Source organism: Myotis lucifugus, unplaced genomic scaffold, assembly GCF_000147115.1.
Source record: "Myotis lucifugus unplaced genomic scaffold, Myoluc2.0 scaffold_3, whole genome shotgun sequence".
In the NCBI taxonomy this organism is placed as follows: domain Eukaryota; kingdom Metazoa; phylum Chordata; class Mammalia; order Chiroptera; family Vespertilionidae; genus Myotis; species Myotis lucifugus.
Window position 1 is genome coordinate 25,155,320 of NW_005871051.1, and position 21,851 is coordinate 25,177,170.

A 21,851-nucleotide genomic window follows, 5' to 3' on the forward strand; every position below is an offset into this window, starting at 1 on the left:
ATGTTAGCTTGGCTAGTTCCATCACATCACTTAAGACTCAGCTACCATATATGTTCCCTGTGCAAATTAAATACCCTATAACAAACTGCCACTGCCCACTTCCTCTCCAGCCCATGGTTCCTGCTTTACTGCACTCACCCATACCTGACTTATTATATACAGGGTGTGGCAAAAGTATATTTATAGTTATTTGTTTCAAAAATAATACAATAATTAATAAATAATAACACAATAATAAACCCTGCATTTTGAGTACTTACAACTGCAAACCTACTTTTGCCACCTGCTGAATCCTCCTAAGATACCCACTCCACAAGAGCAGAGGCAGTCCTGGAAGTCCCGGGTGAGTCAATGAGTGAACAAACAGGTAAGAAAATGAACCATCAAGGTCATTGAAAATGCCTGATTCCAGCTTTTCTGACTTCTTGGTCTCCTTCTTTGTGCCCCTACTCCAATGGGTGTAAAGAGAAGCTCTGAGGCCCATACTATTTCCTCTTCCTAGAGACTACTCACAAAGGGGCAAAGCTTGCCTCTGGGGATTGTAGGCAGGAGTCTGTTTCAGGGGAAATGGGGCTGGCACTGAGCTGGAGGAACCTAAGCTTTGGCTCTGCTTCCTGGTGTGTCCTGGGGAAGCTACTCAACCCCTCCACCATATACTAGTAGTTGTCTCCCTGTAAAATGAGGTGGAGGGACTGGCCCAGTGACTCTTGGTTTGGGAGCGGCACAGGCCACGAGGGAGTATTTTGAGAAACTCTAGTAGTGTTTTGCTGTTTTTTCATCTTCAACGTAGTCATTCCCAAGCAATTATATGTTGAAATATATAATACTGTGATTTAACTTCCAATTATGCCTACTTCAAAGTACAATTAGGGCATTGTATTGATGTCCAAAATTATGTTTGTGTGTAGATACACAATCTATTTAATTCAGGAGAGTAAAGAAATGTTCTCAAAATATGTGTTTTAAAGTAGGAAGCTTTGGGACTAGCAACTGGATAACTAGATGACTCCAGGGCGGGGGCAGGGGGTGAAAAGACAAAATACACGGTTTCCTACCTCCTCCTCTGCCAAGTTGCCTCCGCATGGCATCAAAGGTCTCATCTATTGCAAATTCTCAGACCAGACACACTCATGTGCAGAAACGAATGCAAGCGCGCCTTCCGAACACAGACACCGATGGCCTCCTGCATGAGCTGCAGCTCGGGGTGGTGACCCCAGCCTTTCTGTTGCTTCTAGAGGCAGCTCCGCCTAGGCTTAGGGGCTGTGGTCACCGGAAAAGGAGGGGGAGGGTGACAGCAGGACAAGCTGTCCAGCTGATAGTGAAATCCTGCAGGACAGTCCAATTTAAACACCCATTCACACTCTCCCCAGCTGTCCCTCTGCATCGCTAAAATAGTCAGTCTTCCTTATCAGAGGGTTCCACATCTGTCTGCAAAATGTCTGAAAAAAAATATTACATTTTTGCTGACATGTATGGGGTAGTTAGGCCTATGATGGTTGCATCTGTACTGAACCTGTATGGGCTTCCTTTTGTTGTCATTATTCCCTAAGTAATGTACTAAAACAACTATTTACATAGCATTTACATTGCTTTGGTATTGTAAATGATCTAGAGATGATTTAGGTAGACTGGAGGTTGTTATATGCAAATATTATATGTTGTATCAGGGACTTGAGCATCCTCGAATTTCAGGATCGGTGGGACGTCCTGGAACCAGTCCCTGTGGATACCAAGGGGAGACTGTACGCTGTTCACTCTGAACTTTATGTCCCAGTGTAAGACCTGAAGCCAAGCAGAGCATGAAGTCTGCAGTCACTTGTTCACTTGTCATCTGCAATATCCTCATGATTTTGTGTAGGAAAGGGGGTGGAGTTCCTCTGGCTAGCTACAATTCCTCTGACGGTGCCAGACCCTGTGAAAGCTGCTATCCTTCCCGTGGTTGCACACCCCTCTCTCTTACAAGCCAGTGGTAACCACACACACTAACCAGAGATCTGTATTCCTTTTTGGCTGCTCAAGGTGTCTAATAAACAGTGAAATCACCCAAAGGAAGAACACTGAGGAAAAAAATCATCTCAAGGATCAGACCACGTGGATTACTTGCCCTATACTGATTACAAAGATGATCCATTCTCTCCACTGCTCTGAAGTGGTATTGAACATCCCCACAAAATGTGTGCTTGCAGCTGGGCCAGGCCTCACTTGTCAGGAGAGATTCCCATTATGGCGGTATGGACTGTGTTATGATTAGATTTGCATGTGTGAACAGGATTCTTAGGTTATGGAAATTGCTTGATAAAGGCTTGTTAGCTATTGACTGTTGTGAAGCAAATAAAGTGTCTCATGCAGTAAGATGCTCTCCCCTAAACATTTCCCCCAATTGGTAACATGTCTGAAACATCTCAATGTGCACCACTTATCACATAGCCGATACCAAACTAAGTTATAGAAGAAAAAGGCTGGGTGGCATCAGGCTCTTAGCCTTCATGAATGAAATAGCGTGGCCAGGTATACGGGTTAGCCTTTGTCTGCCAGCGGTCTCTTCATTGGGGGACTTCCCTTCTCTCCATTTCTGTTGTGCAGCTATCAAATGAATGATTCTGCAATCAGTCTCTCTCCACAGGGCTGGTCCATTTTACTCTGGGTTCTTGTGACAAACCGTGTTGAAGAGCTGCGCTGTGCTCTTCCAAGAGAAAAGCACAGGAGAGAAGAAGGAGAAAGAGAAATTGGTGGCATTATTTGACCAATGGGCCTGGCCTTACTTGAATGAAGCACATGACCTCTTTTATTTTACTTAAGCTAGTTTGATTTGAGGCTCTATCACTTGCAATCAAACGTAAATATTAACTAATAAATGTGGATTAAATACTAATAATTATGAAGAAATAACACTTTCAACACTCTCATCGTCACTCTTTACTTCCTTGTGATATGAAAAGGACTTAACCATAGAACACACGTGGGCCTACGTATTCAAGGTATCAATTAATCTTTAATACATGAAGTAATACTATCTCCCTTATGATCAAACACACAGAGATTTACTGAAGTGCACAATCTCATACAACTAGTCATTTTCAGAGCCGTGATTCCTTCTTGCTCTTTAGCATTATGCAAATGTTCCTTTCTGAATGTTATCGAAACTCTGACCTCCTTCCAGAAGACCAGCACTCAGTGCTCAGGGGCAAGCATTTGCCAGCTCTTTTACAGCCAAGCTTCACAAAGGCATTCCTATCGTCTCCAGGGCCTGAAATGGCTTGAAAAGTGCTCTCAGAGTTAATTAGATCTGGGTTGAAATTCGAGCTTTGCCCTCTATTAACTGTGTTACTTGAACCCGTGTCTCACTTTCCTTTTCTGAAAAAATAAAAGCCATAAGACTACAACCTACCTCAAGTAGTGGCTGTTAGAGCTCAATGAGCCAATGTACATAAAGTAGAGTGCACATAGTGGCTGGCACACAGCAAGTGCTCAATAAATGCCATCAACAGGACCAAGACCATTTGGCTTACCGGCACAGCCCAGCTCTTCAGCACGGTCTGCCACAACTGCTTACATTTCAGTAATTACTCTGGACCAGCATAAAGATGCCCCTCTCTGAAGTATCCTAGACCATTTTTCTCATCTCAGTCAGCGATCACAAAAAACCTCAGCCACTGTACTTGCTAGAAGAATGCCCCAGAAGCCTGCCCTCCACATTCCTCAGTGCCCATCCATGAATCTTCAGATTTGCTGAAATAAGGAGTTTCCTGTGTGATTTCTCACCCATGAAGAGCCTATATGATTCTTCCTTTCAGTGTTTATTATCTGAGATTGTTTCCCTTTGGCCAATCGCCTAACTCGATCTCACTTAAATAATGAGCAACTGACTTAGGAACATGCTAGGAGAGGTCGCAGAAAGGAAGCTTTTGCAGGGAACGGGATCTTCATAAGGTTCCCCAGCCATCACTTAACACCATTATAATGTAGGTCAGATCTATCCCTTCGAGTGTAGATGATGGAAACTGGACTGGGAGATTTTTCTAAAGCCACATAGGCTAGAAAGTGCCCTGATCCATGTTTTAAGTGCAGGCCACTAAGGAAGGATTAAACTACAAAGCAATTTACTCAGGATTAAATGATGCAACCTTGGCTGGATCTGTAATAGCCTGGTAGATGCACAAGGAAGGGAAATGAGGTGCCAGCCTTCACCTTCCAGAGCTATCTGTCATGCCTGCTGACGCCCACAGATCCCTTTCCACTGCCTCATGTGTGAGTTATTTATGGTTCACAGAGTCTTTGCTCACTTAATTATTGTTCAATGTGTCTTTGCAAAGGCATTAAACAAGTGCTCTGCAAGCGTGGGATTCACCTGCTTGCATAGCTGTAACCTGTCTGAGGCTGGGTTGTGCAAACCTTGTCCCTTTTACCCCCGGTGGCTTCTGGGATTGATTGCCACCTCAATCAATGGTGCTGCTGAGTGAAGGTCAATAGTCATTATCTCATCATGAAAATTAGGTATATTTTTCCCAATTCATGTCAATGCTTCTAGAGTTTAAAGAATCTAATTTGCACTAGGTCTGTGAAGAACTGAAAATAAAGAGCCTGAGTATCAGTAATGTATCAACTTATTTATATTACAATAATTTATTATATATTTATATAATGTAATTATATTATAATTGTAATACATGTAAATGTATTGAAGACTAAAATATTTTATTATATTAAAATACAATGAATTTTTTAAAAAAGAACTTTCTAAAACATATATTTATTGATGTTTCTAAAAATAACAATTTTTTTCATTTGCTCCTTTCTGTGAATTTCCAAAATTAAGACCAATCTCAGTGACATGTTTAAGGCATTTATTTTATTTTCCTCTGTACTTCCAAGTGCTTTTAGTGCAGTCCAGCTCTGGACTTGGGTGCTATTGACATTTGTAATGAATTGTGTTAGTGTTCATTATGCTGATTTGAAGTATTTATGTTCAGAATAGATGCTGAAAGATTTATGGATGTGAGTTAATGAGTAAACACATGAACTAATGGTCAGCTGAATGCATAAACAAATGGATGGATAAACAAGTTAATGAAGCCGGTGCCATCTCTACAGCAGCCCACACTATGTGCCAGTTGCTGCATTAATAACTTAAGTGGATATGATTGCAATCATTTCACACATCTGCCTTATGAGGTGAGAGAATTTAATTATGTCTCAATTTATAAATTAAAGAACTGAGCCCCAGTTCATTTAAGTTACTTGCAAAATGTCACTTAGCTATTTTAAATGGGCTTTGCCCATGGATTTCTCTGACTCCAGAGGCCTTGTTTTCTACCACTTCAGTGTTTTTCCCTATGTTGAACCAGGGCACACCCCCACAGACCCACACACCGACAGCAAGTGACCATGTACCCACAAGGCACTGGGAGCATAGCTCAAAGCAGCCAATGACAGGATCCATTTTTCTTATATTTCATTTAAAAATCCACATAAGTTTCACTTATATTCCAAAATAGAAGTGTATTTTTTTACTATCAAAAGAATGTGGTTTTGCTGTTGCTATTGTTATTGCCCCCTCACACCAAACAAGGTTGAGAAGCATGGGGTACACCTGACAGGTCCATTTTGATGGGTTTTCAAGGGACATGGTGGCATTTCCTGGGGATAACTGACCCCAAGGGGTGCCACACTCAAGGGCTCTGTGTATCTTAGACCCAGCCCCAAAGCCCTGAGATCTTGAGAACAACAAAATAGCACAAAAATGGGAGAGGAAGATAGCCAGGGTGAATGAGGGACAAAAAATAGGTTGCTTTTCTGTTTATTTACTTGTTTTGGTGTTGGTAAGAAGTAACTGTGGGTTAGCTGCCAGGGGTCTCCTTCTCTCAATGCCTCATGGTTCCTTCCCTGTGGAGGGGCTCCATTTGTGTGATACTGTGACCTTTCTCCTTCTCAGGGGAGGAAAACTTACTGATCAGGTCAAGAGAGGATGTGGACATATCTGACCCTGCCTCTGCTTCTCCCTTTGCTCTTCAGAATCCTGTGCCCAGAAAGCCTGGTTCTGACATGCTTGCTATGCTATAAAGTGTTACAGTATGTGAGAATACCTATAGTGGCCCAGCCCTCTGTGACTGGTGGATATATCTGTCTCATCCTTGGATTCATTTGTCCCTGGACATATACCACTTTCTCCAAAATCAGCATTACTAAAATTAAGATAGTATTTTCACCTGCCATCTTCCTTATTTCCCAGTTGGTTCTAAACTCAGGTAAAGAAGAGGGGTACTCCAGCATTTTTATGCAGGGCCAGAAACTTTGAGGAAGAAAGAATGGAATTGGTGGATCAAAATAGCACATAGGGAGATGGGGGTGAACTCAAGGCACATGGTTTTCTGTGGTCCTTGAAGTTCATTATGTAAAGTATAAACCAAAATAATGTAAAATAAAGAATGTTTAGACCTTGCAATTGGAGAAACTTATATTGGATCATGGGGCTCGATGGAACCTAAGTTCGAAATTAACCTTTACTCTTGAGACCTGGTACATGGGTTTAAAGCTTAATATGTCATTTGGAATTCTCACCTTGGCAGATCACTGCAGCTGAATGGTGGCTCTGTTTACAGGCATGTGGCTGCCTTGAGAGAGTTCGGGGTCTACCCGTTAGGCCTAAAGCAAGAGCCTTTCGGGTCTTACCTGCCTTGAGCAAATTCAACCACTTCAGCAGAGGCTCAGGCCCCTGATGCAGACTAGAAAAGATGACCTTTGCAAAAAATAAGCCTGACTTATAAATATATGCAAGCTTTTTCTTAAACTTTTCATAAGAGAGTATAGCCAAGACAAAGATCTGTGTTAGGGAAAGGAGAAGACCACCCTAAGCAGCATATGAAACTATTACCATTTCATCTGGATCATTCAGAAGGAAGCAGGGAAAGAACAGAGGGAAAACAAACCTGAAAGGCCTGTCCCACTACTACATAAGACGTGCGGTAGACAGAACAACAGCAGGGCTTGGGGAGCAAGGGTACCTTTGGCTCTGAAGTTTGAGTTCAGGAATCAGCCAACAGCCACTTCCCAGCTGAATCATATGTAGAGGGTGAAGGGAATCTTCCCTGGGAGGTAGGTGTCATAAGACTATTCTATGTCCTGGCCAGAGAAACCCAGAACTGAAGATGCCCACTGATGTGGGCTAAATTGTGTTCCCCCACAAATTCACATGTTGAAGTCCCAACCCCCAGTTCATCAGTATGTGACCTTACTTGGAGATAGGCTCTTGACATGAGTAATCAGATTAATCAATGAGGTCATTAAGAGGGGTCCTAATCCAATAGGACTGTTGGATTTACAAAAGGAGAAATTTGAAGATAGGCATGAGTACAGTGAGAATGCAATGTAAACATGAAGACAGCCATCTACAAGCCAAGGAAAGAGACCTGGAACAGATCCTTTCCTCACAGCCTTCAGGAGGCACCAATCCTGCCAATACTTTGATTTTAGACTTTAGCCTCCAGAAACATGAGACTCATTGATAAATTTCTGTTGTTGAAGCACCCAGTTTGTAGTACATCGTTATGGCAATCCTATAAAAAATAACCCACCCCCACAAGCATCTATGAAGAGTAGACCACTGGGACAAGTCTGTACTTCATCCAGTCCTCGAGAGCTGAGAAAGAAAAATTAAGAGATTTTTGGATTTTAAAAAATTGAAATTAAAAATTGTTTTTGGAACTTCAACAATCACAAATTTCTGAATTTCTGAGTTTTCTAAGAAGGTAGCAAAGATTCCAACGCTGCCCTGTGAATATACTTGTGTAAAGAGAGTCCCACAAATAAGTGCAGAGAACCAAGGTTTACCTCCAGTTGAGAAAGTTCTACCAACTAAGTTTAAGCTCCCAGGTCATGGAGCTGGCTGGTCGCTAGATTAGATTAACAACCATTGTAGAGATGCTAAAAACCAAGAATTTCTCCTCATTTTGGATGTTAATCGTTGTTATTATTATTATTATTTTTTACTTTACACACAAGGTGACTTAAGGTTTCCATAGGACAATAACAATGTTGGAGGGCTTATATTCAAGTTTGAAACATTTAATTTTGTCATTTTTTCACACTGGAATATGCTTATAACACAAGCTCTTTAACAATCTCTGATAGGCTAATTTGCACGTTTGTGGACATAATTTGGGATCAGAAATAATAGGGAGAAAAACTTAGCCATGGGATTTTATTAAGTTAATACCCTGTTCTGACTCATCTCAAAACCTTCTGGTAGGAGGAGTCTTTCCCACCCCCCAGAGGATGCAGGAGCATAACAAAGAGCATGGATGGGTGTTGGGAAATAGGCTCATGGACCAGTCTCACTTTTCAGACTACACAGCACGAGGAATTAGCCAGCCTGTCCAGATTACTCAGAAGGCACTATTTTAAAAGCCGGGGATGAAATTCCATTAGAGGAGACTGTCTTAAAGTGACTCTATTATTGGGAGACAATTAGATTAGACATGCTTCTCTAATCTTCTCCACAAAACAATGGTAACACCCTTCACAAGAAGCCAAATTGACTCTGTCACCTTCCTGCATGTGCAGCAGCTGTTTAAATTCACAGGCAGTTTCTAAAGGAGAGCTATATGATACTCTGAATTGCCTGTGATCAATCAAAGGGGAGATGAGCCACATCTCTGGAGTGACTGTGCCCAAATTGAAGCACACCTCGAGAAGCGTATGAAACATCATTTAACGCCAAGTCAAGTGTCCTCACCACTCCCCGAACCCATTTTCTCCTGGTTACAAGTGTTCCTCTCAAGGAGACATGCTCAAGTCAGCCTGAGCTCCACATGCTGACATGATAAGTTCTGTTTGCACCAGCAGACAAAGGGGAGCATGGCTATCCACTTGAAGCAAAAGGTGACTTTGAACTGTTCCTAGATCCAAATTTGGCCTTTCCTGCTCAGCTGAGCTGTCCGGGGACCCGTACGGAATGCTCATGAAAAGCAGTCTGTCCCTGCACCAGCCCACCCTCCATGGAAATAACCAAAGCTGAATCCACATGTATTTCACCAAGATTGCTCCCAGTGCAGGTCAGCACAGAACCTGCATCTCAGAAACACCCTACGTGTGGATGATTTAGTGTCTGAACAGTTGGTGAGATTGAACATGCTTACAAAGAAAGATGGAGGGATTAATAAAAGCCATCAGCTTCCAGTGTGGCCTATCCAATCCACTTCCCTTAGCAGAGTGAGAGCAAACATATATGGGAATGAAAGTGGAAAAAAAAAAATTAAAAATGAGTCAGTGGAAACTTGCACCATGTGTAATTCAACCATAACAACATAAGCAGAAAACAAATGGGACATATCTGCCAGAAACCTCGATGGTCATGCCAAGCTGATTCTGCAGCTATGGTCCAGAGCCAGTCTAATCGCCCAAAAAGAAATAAAATAATGATTTCAGTAACTCTGAATTCTGATCTCAATTCTCTTCCAATCACTTTAACCATCTCACAGGGAAAACGGTAATAAAAAAATAAAAGATCCAACAAATGCCCTTTTCAACCTTGATGAGAAAGATTGTGAAGCACTCTATCTGAAAACTTGTGAGGTTTTTTAGCTCAAAAAATGTAACTTTAAAAAATTAAAAAAGAGGGAATTAAAGTAATGGGTAAATTAATTACCCATTTTAAATATTCCACAATTAATATTTGCACAAACTTCCACCTTTGCATATACTTAAATCTAGCATATATAATGGTAGTAGGATAATCTACATTATGATTTGCATTTTTGTTTTTTACTTAACATTATATTATTAGCATTTTTTAATGTTGTCTTTCTGGACATCATTTTCAATGTCAGCATAGCATTCCTCTACTAGATAGGATTTAATTCCCTTTTTATCATATAAAATAGTTCCTGTTTCTTCCTTTGTTGTTTTACTATAAATTTAATATAGTAAACACATAACTACTTATTAGTACATGAAATGCCCTGTTCGAATCACTTTACATGTATTAACTCATTTAAATTGAAGGGAGGGGAAGTGTGACATGGGTGTTTTTTAATCCCCAATTTAAAGATGAAGGAACTGAGGCACAGAATTCTCCCGTTTTCACATTTAACCTTTCAGTCTCTGTTATGAATCTGTCTCTGGTAAGCAGCATGTAATTGTTAAACTTTGATCTGAGAGCCTTTGACTTTTAATTGAGGGATTTAACCAGTTTACTTTTGTTATTATAATCAATTAGCTCTAAGTTTCTATTTTTTGTTTTAATTGCCCATTGATATCTCCTTTTTCTATGCTTTAATATATAATCTTTTTGTTTGGGATTTGATTGCTGATTGCTTTGCTTAAATTAATCAGTGTTTTTGAAGGCCTAGATGCAAGTGATAATTCTAATAGTTATCTTGAAGTTTTTCAGAAGCACTCCTTGACTTACATTTATATAAATATCAAAGACAAAATTAAAATGTTCATTTTGGGTCCTCTTTATATAAGATGAATAGCTTAGCACCCTTTGACTTTTCTTCATCTATTAATCTATTTGAAGTTTTACATCAAGAATATTTATTCTGTGATGTGGAACCAGAATGTGCCATGAGATGAAGTTTTCAATAGTGTTTCTTTCTAACTAGGTATCTACTTAGCCCTTTTCTACTCTCTTCAGACTTCCATCTCTATCACATCTCCATCCATTCTTGCAGATAAACTCATCTCCTATTTCATGGAGAAAGGAGAAATCATCAGATAGGAATGCTCACTCTTTCCTTGACTACATCAGTCTTTTTGTCTTCTTATGGTTCCTTTATTTCTACACTCATAATAAAGTTGTGTTTTGTTTACATTTATTTCTGCAAAAAAATGTAACAAGCAAATATATATATATATATATATATATCACATAAAATAAAATAACAAATAAAATAACAAATTTGACACCCATTCCCAAATAAAATAACTTTAGTGAGTTTGGCACTTCTGATTTGCATGTATAAAATCTCATCATCTTTAAAATAAAAAATAAATCATTCCTCTCAAATGTGCATATTATTTGGATATTGATAAGGTTAAATTTTTTATTTGTATATTTTTCTGTGATTATGCTATTGTGGATATGTTTGCCTTAAAAGTCCTTATCTTTTTAGATATGCATATTGAAATATTTATTAATAAAATTAAATGGCCTTGGATTTGTTTCTAAATAATCCAATGCTGGGGAGCAGGTGTTGGGAAAAGTGGGTTGGAATAGGGAAGAAAAAATTGGACTTATGTTGATAATATTTGAAGCCAAGTGATGGGTATACAGGAATTCATTATTCTATTTCTCCTTCTTTTGTATATATTTGAAATTTACCATAATGAAAAGTTAAGTAATCACATTAACAACATTTCAAACTATCAAACTCCGATGATTATATAAACACATATGAAACTGATTTTAACAATCACTGCCAGTCCCTTCCTATTACAACTCCTATTTTGTGTATCTAATCATTTGGAGAACAAGTTCAGCTCTTTGGAAAATCTTCAGGAATTACTATGGGTAGTATTTTTTCAAAAAGGCTGAATGTGAGTTATTTATGAAAGCTAAGCATGAAAAGGTGTCTGATGTTCTCTTTGTTTGACCTGGATATTCTAGAACTCAGGAAAATTTTGCACTGGTATCTGGCTTACTTATTCAAAGTGCTGGCGACTCATTGTAAATCTCCTTTGACTTAGAAATAACAGGGACCTGCTCTGAGGATTGCTTTGAACAGTGGCACACACTCACAATTCCTCGGTCAAGTCTTGTGAGTCACAAAAGCATAAGCACTGTGACCTCGAGTACATGGGGGAGTTATTCATATACTCTGCTTGCTGTATTAAAACAAGTTGATACATTTTCTTGTGATATTACTAAGACTTCCTTCTGCTGACTCACAAATCCTAAATCTTTAGTTGACTGGACCAATACTGAGAGTGGGACAATTTGTGAAAAGTGGCATTACCAAACTACATCTCATTCTATAAAATCTTTGAGGTTGTAGGGTTTTAATTTTTTCTCAATGTCCTAATTAGTTTGAATTTTATAAGGAAAGGTAGAAAAGTTAGAAGTGTGTGTGTTGGTGGTGGTGACATAAATTTAATAGGAAAACTTGTGTTGGGTCCTACTGCATTCACACATCCATTAATCCATTCTTTTATTTAGAAAGGTTAATTAGTGTTTAGCTCATGCTAGGCAACTTGCTTAGCTTAGGGGTTCCCTTCATTCCTGCCTTCCTGGAATTTTCACCTCAGTGTTAGGGGTTTTTATGGGGGGGGGATAAAGGGCCTAAGAGGTCAGGAAGAAAGTGGGACCCAATGCTCACATGTCTGTAGTCAGGAACCCAAGATCTTTCCTCACCGTGACTTTCTGCTTAGGTATGGCAAATGACTTAGACCAATGGTTTTTAATAGGGGATTCATAGACTATTTATGGATCTTATGAGGGTCCATGGAGTCAGTTAGTGATTTGAGTATTCTTCCTGCGAAACAATCTATCCATAGATTTCATCAAAGTCTCAAAATAGCTTGTGATATTAAAAGGGTTGAGATCCACTGCCTTGCCAGTCTATGTTCATAATGCATTAATAATGAAGATTCATTAATGGTGATATATCAATTCCTCTTATCCACACTTCACGGGGGAATTCTGAGAGGCTGCTGATGCTTTCTAGTAGCAGAATACAAGGAGATCCATTTAGAATGACAAATGATTGAGCAAGATGAGGGTTTTTAATCAGTCCTTTCTTGGCATGCCTCATTTTCTTCTGAAATTTGCCATTAATTATTAGAATTAGTGATACTCATAGGATATGAGAGTGTACTTATTAAAAAATAGTGAGAGAGTTCTTTTGTTTGAAATGTTGATATTTTAAGTTTAGTGCAATAATCTCAGATGATTTTTTTTCTCTTTTTAAGTTTGATACAGAACATCTAGGCAATATTTATTAAATTTAGTTTCTTTAACTATGATTTGGCATAATACAAAGCATTCTTGATGATATAGTAGAGGTTAAATGATCTTTACAAATTGGAATGTGATGCCTTTGACTCTAAATATTTTAATGGCCACAAATGTGTTTTTACTATAAACATTAAATGCATGTTTGACACTCTACATTTTGTGTAATGTCAATACCACAAAATATGTAAACTATATTATGCAGATGTGGAAAAATCTAGCTGGTATTTAAACAATACTTTGCACCATTAACAGTTTTATGGCATGAAATGTACATATTAACTTAAAAATCTTAGTTTTGAGCCCCTAAAGTGCCTTTGAAATACCATTGTATTGCTACAAATAAAACTCACAATGTATAATTGAAAATACCAGCTGCCTAGTATTTGGGCTATAACCCAAAACATGAAACAAATATCCCGAGGTCCATACAAATATAAATAAGTACTGCATAAATAAATGAGGGGGAAGAGATCATTTTCTCATGCAGAATAATTTCAAATACTTATCTGGATATTCCACCATCAAGGAAGGGAACACAAGTGCAGGCTTAGCATAGTGACTTCCTTCCAGAGAGAACAGCATGAAAAGAGGCAAAATAAAAGAGTGACTTTACAGTAAAGAAACCTGAGCTTCTCATAAGAAAAACATCAGACAAATTCTAGGTGAGTCAAAATACCTCAAAACTATAAAAGTCATCAAAACCGAGGAAAGTCTGGGAAACTGTCTCAGTCAAGAGAAGACATAGTGACTGAATGTAATACGGTATCCTGAATGGGATCCCGGAAGCCAGAAAAGGACATTGGGTAATGCCTTCCGAGTTTATGATCAAATCTCATGGAAAGAACAGCTTTAGATATTCTTCCCATTCATTTTCCTGGTGATAGCAACTTCTTTTAAAGGAACCTTTGGGTCATTCTCTTAAAAGTTTTTAAGACCAGCATCTACTACCAACTATTAATAACTTCTTCCTGTCACTTGGCTGTAGGGTCTAAAGGTCTGACCTGAGTTTCTCCATTAGCAAAGGCTGTGAAAGATGTGCTCATAAACATGACCAATTTGGCCACTTGTCAAAATATTCTAAGTCACTCAAAGATAAATCTGCCTATCCAACATATTGATTTATCAACCTGAAATAAAATCTTGCTTTCACATAATGAAGAAGTTTGAGTTATAGGGGTCTATCAGGATATGAACTGCTCTATTCCCCAACTTACTTGGCTGAGTTCCATTTTAATTTTCTCTCCGTTAACCATGGAGAGAGATAGAGATGACAGAGAGATAGAGACAAAACTAGGAAGAAAGAGATAAAATCAGAAGGCAAAGAGAGAAGAGAAGGAGGGAAGAGGGAAAGTGGGATGAAGACAGGAGGGAGGGTAGAGAGACAAGAAGGCATGCGCATAGAATATGAAAAACAAGCAGGGAGAGAGAAATCACTGAGCAACCTTTATCAGATAAATTTCTTTGCAAAATTATTCAAACCAAAAAATAAATGTCCTTTCTCATAAGAATTGATCGATTTTAGCTTTAGGAATCAACATGGTATCATTTACTCATATCACATAATTCATTTAAAAATGATCTTGCAACATCCCAGATTCAGAATTCAAATACAAGTGCTTTTTTCAAATATTCTACCAGAGTCTGACCACTAATTTAGTTTCTATTTGAAAACATTTGGCCACCCATATATAGAGGGTATATACAACTCTTTTTAGGAAGGATGTGGGAGGAGAATTCTTAGCTTGACTGTGCAGAAGCTTTTCAGTTTGATAAAATCCCATTCATTTATTTTTGCCTTTACTCCCCTTGCCTTTGGGTTCAAATTTATAAAATCTTCTCTAAGATCAAGGTCCGTAAGTTTAGTTATCTATGTTTTCTTCTATGCAATTTATTGTTTCAGGATTTATATTTAGGTCTTTAGTCCATCTTGAATTAATTTTTGTACATGGGGGCAAACTGTAATCTAGTTTCATTCTTTTGCATGTGGCTTTCAATTTTCTCAGCACCATTTATTGAAAGACTTTCTTTTCTCCATTGTATGTTTTGGGTTCCTTTATCAAAAATTATTTGCCAATATTCATATGGTTATATTTCTGGGCTTTTAATTATGTTCCATTGGTCTGTGTATCTGTTTTTCTCCTAATACATGCTGTTTTGATTATCATTGCTCTGTAGTACAATTTAAGTCAGGCTCTGGTTTTGTTCTTTTTTTCAGGATTTCTTTAGCTACTTGGGGTCTTTTGTGGTTCCATACAAATCTGATGAATTTTTGTTCTATTTCTTTAAGAAAATGTCTTTGAGATTTTGATGGGGATTTCATTAAATCTGCATATTATTTTGGGTAATATAGGCATTTTAACTATGGTGATTCTTCCAATCTATGAACATGAAATATTATTCCATTTCATTGTGTCTTTTTAAATCATTTTAAATAATGCATTGTGGTCTTCAGTATATAAGTCCTTCACATTCTTTGTTGTTTATTCCTAGGTATTCTATTCTTTTTGTTGCAATTTCAAAAGGAATTTTTTTTCATTTCTTTTTCTGAACTTTCATTGTTAGTATATAGGAATACAATGGATTTTTTGTGCATTGATTTTGTATCATGCAACTTTACTGTACTTAGTTATTGAATAAACAGGATGGCATATATATATATATACATATATATATATATATGTATATATATATATGAGAGAGATATATATAGATAGATATAGATATAGATATAGATATAGATATAGATATAGATATAGATATAGATAGATAGATATAGAAAGATATAGATAGATATATACAATGGAATGCTACTAAGCCATAAGAAAATATGAAATATTGCCATTTGTAACAACATGGATGGACTTGGAAATATCATGTTAAGTGGAATAAGTCAGAAAAAGCTAAGAACCATATGATTTTACTCACATGTGGAACATAAGATGAAACTCATAGACACAGACAAATTATGGTGGTTACCAGAGGGAACAGGGCAGGTGAAAGGTTAGCAAAGGGTAAAGGGGGCCAAACATATGATAACAGAAGATGATTTTACTTTGGGTGGTGGGCACACAAGGCAACATATAGATCATATGTTATAGAAATGTACACTTGAAAACTATATAACCTATTAACCAATGTCACCCCAATAAATTAAATTAAAATTAGCTTTATATATTCAAGAACTTGACTTGGTAATAGATGATAGGGTATCCAGTAAAGATTCATCAGAGAGCTCATGAAATCTTTTAATTCCTATTTTTTATTTAATTTCCACCAATGAACTTGGTTATAAAACCCTGTAGTTAAACAAATTAAAAATTCTATGTAGTTAAATGGTGAGAACATGTGAGAGTTTTAAGATAAGTTCTAGAAATCTAAATTTCAAAGGTCATCATATTATTATACCCCAGTCTTTTAAAATAAAAACACCAAATGTATTTTTCCTAGGAGTAACAATTTCTTGGCTATTCTTTCCAAAATTTCAAGGATCCAACTGAAAGCCTTCAACAATGGACAATCTATCTACTTTTAAAGAGCATTCACTCTACTAGTCATCCAAGAAAAGCTAAATGTATTCACGCTTCTGGGCTTGTATGCTTTTTTAATAACTCAATTTCATGCCATACCAGGCAGACATTCTTCTAAAACCAGTTTTCTCAGCCACAAAATGGCAACATCACAATACAAAATCAACAGACCATTTTTCAATTAAAAATTTCATGGTAAGGCTTTTCCTGTGGGCACATGTATATTGTTACAGCCCAGGCTATACTGACCAAGTGCTGGATGGTTCTTTCCTTCACAACCCTTTCACATGAGAGTAAAAGAAACAAGTTACAGGTGGGGAGAAATGAGAGCTGAGGCTGTAAAACGCATAGAGTGTGATCAATGACACGAAAGACTCAGTTCAAATGTGGAATTGGGAGGTGCCTTCTGGCAAACTGAGCCCTCCTATCAGAAATGGAACAAAACCAGGAAAAGCTTGTTGTTGGAAATAAGTGTAAAAATGACTTACCATAACAGTTATCACAAGGATAAAAGTGTTGGTAATTCTCTTATTGACTTTTTTATATTTCTTTAAATAATCTGATGATTGTGATAGCTGTCTATAGTCAACCAAAGCATCCAAGCACATGTGTACACACATGGACCCTCACCAATACAGCACTATGCACACAGGCAACTTCTAATTCTCCAGGCTCCCCGGAAGCTCTTCAACCATCCTGCCTGAGGATGAGCCGCTGCAGTAGTAAGGGAGGGAGGTGGCTTAACTGACACGATATCATGGTTCTCTGGTTCCTTTGCCTTTCTCCTGTCCATGTTCCCTCCATAGCTACATAGCCATGTGGACATGCGGACCCTACATGCAACGGACTGATGGACTGCAGCTGGGAACACACACTAAAGTAGCATGTTGTTGGATTGGACTATTCCCTGACAGGGAATGAACACTATGGACACTGGCTTTGCTTTCAGCTCTATTAAAGTCACAGCTGCACTTCCGGACCTTGGAAATTCAGGGGTAATTCCACAGAAATAACGCTTTCTGCAATACCTCATCCTCCCAACCGAGTCCCAGAAAATTCCTTTTCTCTGGATATCACAAGAATTACACTCCCACTAACAGCAGGAGAGGTCAAGGACCTCTCCCCGACGGTAACATGTTGACTGACGGTTCTGAATTACATACATCTTAACACTTACACGACAAAAAAAATAATCTATTTGTGAGATTATTTGCTACAGCGGCTTAGGTTGTATTGTAGACAACATCCTAATTTACTCAGATATTGGATTTATTGAAATTATATTGGGTAATTTACAAAATTATTAGTAATGTTCAAAACAGGCTTGGGAAATAGTCAGTAATTAAAGGATATAGGACACAGCCAAAAATTCTACCACAGCCTGGTGAGGTCATTCCTTTCCTGTGAAAGCTCGAATCTGTGGCAGCCAACCACAAGTGCTTCCTGAATAACCCCAGGTTGCAATCCTTCTTCTACAATTAACAGTTTAAATGCTGGGAAGCCAAGAATGACAAATGTCCCCCACAGTCTACCTTTAGACATGGAATAATCCCGTACATCTTCTTCCTCATTCTTATGCTTAAAAATAGAAAATGTTCCACTAAAATTGTTATCACTCATACATCTTAATATAGATTCACATTCTTCCCAAGAAGAGGATGATAAAGCTTCATGAGCCTCTACAACTTAGAGCTCAGTAGCCTCTCTACTTCTGAGGGGATGACCATTCCTTTTCTACCTATGGGGCAATTCCATGATGACATCATGGACCATGAACAAAACAGTGACATTACTTAATAGTAAACCTGGTATTAATAGGGGGAGTTGAAATAAAAAGGAAATTAGTTAAATGTACAAATATATCCTTAACACATTAAAAAAGGAAATATGAGTTGATGTTTCAATCCTCATATCTGCAGTTATCATAAGGCCACAGCAGTAATAAAACTTTCCATCCTCCAACACCCATCCCATATCCTCACTGATTGAAAACAACATGTCTGCTGGTCAAGATGCTTGCCTGGGACAAAGCTGGATGGTTTACATTACCTCAAGGAAAGGTTGTCAATCATACTGTAATCTCTAGTAGTTGTTCTTTACCAGCACTGAAAAAACAACAACAACAACAAAAACAAATCATTAGCTACATGTCAGGTCCCAAGGGCTCTTTGGATTTGTTCTATTAAGGAGACCACATATGGAGCAGCAGCTTTAATTGGTGTCATCCTGTGATTAAACTTACAATTACTAATGGGCTCTGAATGGCCAATCCATCTTCCCCACTGGTCAAGCTGGAAAGTGAAGTGGACACAAGCTAACATTGCAACTTTCAAGACTTGAATTATGGGGCTGCCCTCAGCATCTATATCCTTATGCCTTTTCCCACTGAGAATGTTTATCTTTGACATAATATAAATCTTACATAAAAGTTGAAAGAACAGCAAACTGTCTGATCCTTTCACCCAGCATTATTTTATTCTTTCTTTCCTTTTCCATGATCTCTTTTTCTTCTTTCTCCTTCTTACTATTTTCTCTCTTATTATCATTTGTTTTTTATTCATTTAAAAGGAAATTGCATACATGGTACCTCTTTAGCCCTAGATACTATAGTGTACATTTTCTTTAAGTTTATAATTTTGTTAAATATTCATAACAAATTAAAACGAAGACACTAACATGAATGAGACATTGTCTAGTTTCACAGATATCACTAGATGTTGCCAATTCTGCAGTAAAGGCCTTCATACTAAAAAGAACAAATAAAAACAAACAAATAACAGTAGAACAGATCAGTTACTTCATAGACTGTCTTCAGTTCCTGTTCGTTTGATGGCTCCTTATGGTTTGATTCAAGTTATGCTTTGTTGGCAGGAATACAATAGAAATGAGACTGCCTTTTTAGTGCCTAACATCAGAAGGTACATGCTGTTGATTAGTCCAATTACTAGCAATGTTAATTTTTTAGAACAATAAACACCTTTATTCCATGAGCTAAGATAGGAGGGAGGAGGATTTATATGCCTTTCCGGCCTTAATTTTCCTCAGCTACAACCCCAGCTTCTTGCCCTATCGCACATTGCCATCTGTGCGGCTACATTGACCTGGTCTTGAAGTAAGGCTGCAAGGAGATTGCCCTGCTGGAAATGTTCCTCTAGAAAACTGCTGACTTGGGTATTGCTTTTATTTCCATCATATTTCTTCTGAATATTCTTGGATCGATTTTTGTTTAAAATCTCTTCCTCCTCAGGAGTCAGCTTGGCCCCCATTTTGTGGCCCAGGGCAGTGCCTAGCAGGACTGTATCACTGTCAATACGGTGTGTTGTTAATGAGCATGTTGCAGTTTTTTAACAGGGTCTTGGCATGGGCCAGTTCACTGTTGGACGCATAGAGACAACATCACAATCCTTGCTTTGCTCCTGCAACCCTGGGAGAAGCTGCAGCATCCAGCCTCAAGGCCCGGCACTTAATATTGACTCCCACACACATGGACTGTGTGTTTGCCCCAGGTCGATCTTAGTGTTGGCAGTGTAGTGTACCATCTCACATTTCTGCTTTGTGTGGTAGGGCTTTCTATTTCTCCGGGTCCTATGGTGCTTGCGCTAGTTGTCCTAAGAGATGCTTGAATGTGGGAGCTGGGGACAGAGGCTTGAGTCATGAGATGTAGGACCAGCCCTCCCAGCTCCAGAATCCCACACCAGGTGAGCAGCAAGCTCAGCTCTTCAAGCTGAGCATCAAGCACTCGGCAGATTACAGTAGTACCAAGGTATCATCATACACATGCAGCCCAGCCTGCACCTTTTCCCACCACAGCCATGTTGCTGCCCCTTGCAGTCCCGTTGGCATCCCAATGACAATGATAATTTTGACCTTTGGATCACAACATATGATCTATCCTGGATAACATTCCATGTGTGCTTTGGATGAATGTGTCTTCTGCGGCTACTGGACAGAATGTTCTGTAAAATTCTGTTAAGTCCATCTGCTCTATCATGTATTTTTATATATATATATATTTTTATTGATTTTTTTACAGAGAGGGATAGAGAGTTAGAAACATTGATGGGAGAGAAACATCAATCAGCTGCCTCCTGCACACCTCCTATTAGGGATGTGCCCGCAACCAAGGTACATGCCCTTGACCGGAATTGAACCTGGGACCTTCTAGTCTGTAAGCTGATGCTCTATCCACTGAGCTAAACCAGCTAGGACATCTATCATGTATTTTAATTCCTATGTTTCCTTATTGATTTTTGTCTGGATGACCCATCTATTGTTGAAAGTGGACTATTGAATCCCCTACTATTATTGCATTGTTGTCAATTTCTCCTTTCGAGTATGCTAATACTTGCTTTATATATTTAGGTGCTCCTATGTCAGGTGCACAAATATTTACAAATGTTATATCCTCTTGTTGGATTGACCTTTTAATAATTTTATAATGACTTCCTTTGTCTGTATTACAGTCTTCAGCTTGAAGTTTATTTTGTCTGATATAAGGGTAGCTACCCCTGCTTTTAGTTTCCATTTATATGGAATATCTTTTTCTAAACCTTTATTTTCAGCCTGTATGTATCTTATTTCATTCTAAGCATATTTTTTCCATTATTGAGGACATATAGCTTTCTTAAAATATTTATCTGCTAAATCTAAAATCTGAGTCATCTCGATTTTGGTCTTCCTTTACCATTTTCCTCTTGACAATGAGTTCTATTTTCCTAGATCTTCTTATGTCAGGTAATTTTGGATTGCATCCTGGACAGTATTGCTGTTAAGGAGAGTCTGGCTTGCTATTATTTGCTGATGAGCTGGTTTTCAGGTTTATATGTTTGTTTGTTTATTTGTTTGTTTTAGCAGATATCTAACTTGGTTGGACTTCAACTGCAAATTCATTCCTGGAAGCTAGCTCTAATCTCAGATAAAAACTTTTAAGCTAAGATTTTTGGAGCCTACTTCAACCATGCATGGTACATAAATCATCCTGAGATGGGGGGCAGACATGAATCAAATATTCCTTCTCTGGCTCTTTTTTATTTGGAAATATATCTCCTTCTCCAGTGCCTATGTTTTTCCCAGTCTGAATTTGCTGGTTTCTCTAGCCAGAAAGGCTGTAATTTTTTCCACCAGTGCCCCTAGCAACTGCACCTTCCCCAAACTAAAACTAAACAAATAAACAAACACCAACAAATCAGAGAGAACTCACTATACAACTCTTGCTTCCAATCATGGACTCCATAAAATCTGCCTGCTTCTGTTCTCTCTCCAGCAACCACCCTTTGTATTTTTTTTCAGAGTTTGTAGCTATTGTCTGCAGAAGATTTTGTCTAGCTGAGTTTTCATAGTCATCACTGAAAGTAGAAATAACAAATTATACT

General features: G+C 38.3%; 1 non-coding gene across 1 annotated transcript; it reads right to left on the bottom strand.

Moving 5' to 3' along the window:
* Positions 1 to 20,183: 20,183 nt before the first annotated feature.
* On the bottom strand, positions 20,184 to 20,257 carry LOC111828123. Its single transcript, XR_002831912.1, has one exon. It is a non-coding gene; the product is annotated as a small nucleolar RNA SNORD55/SNORD39 (small nucleolar RNA).
* Between the last annotated feature and the right edge of the window lie 1,594 nt (positions 20,258 to 21,851).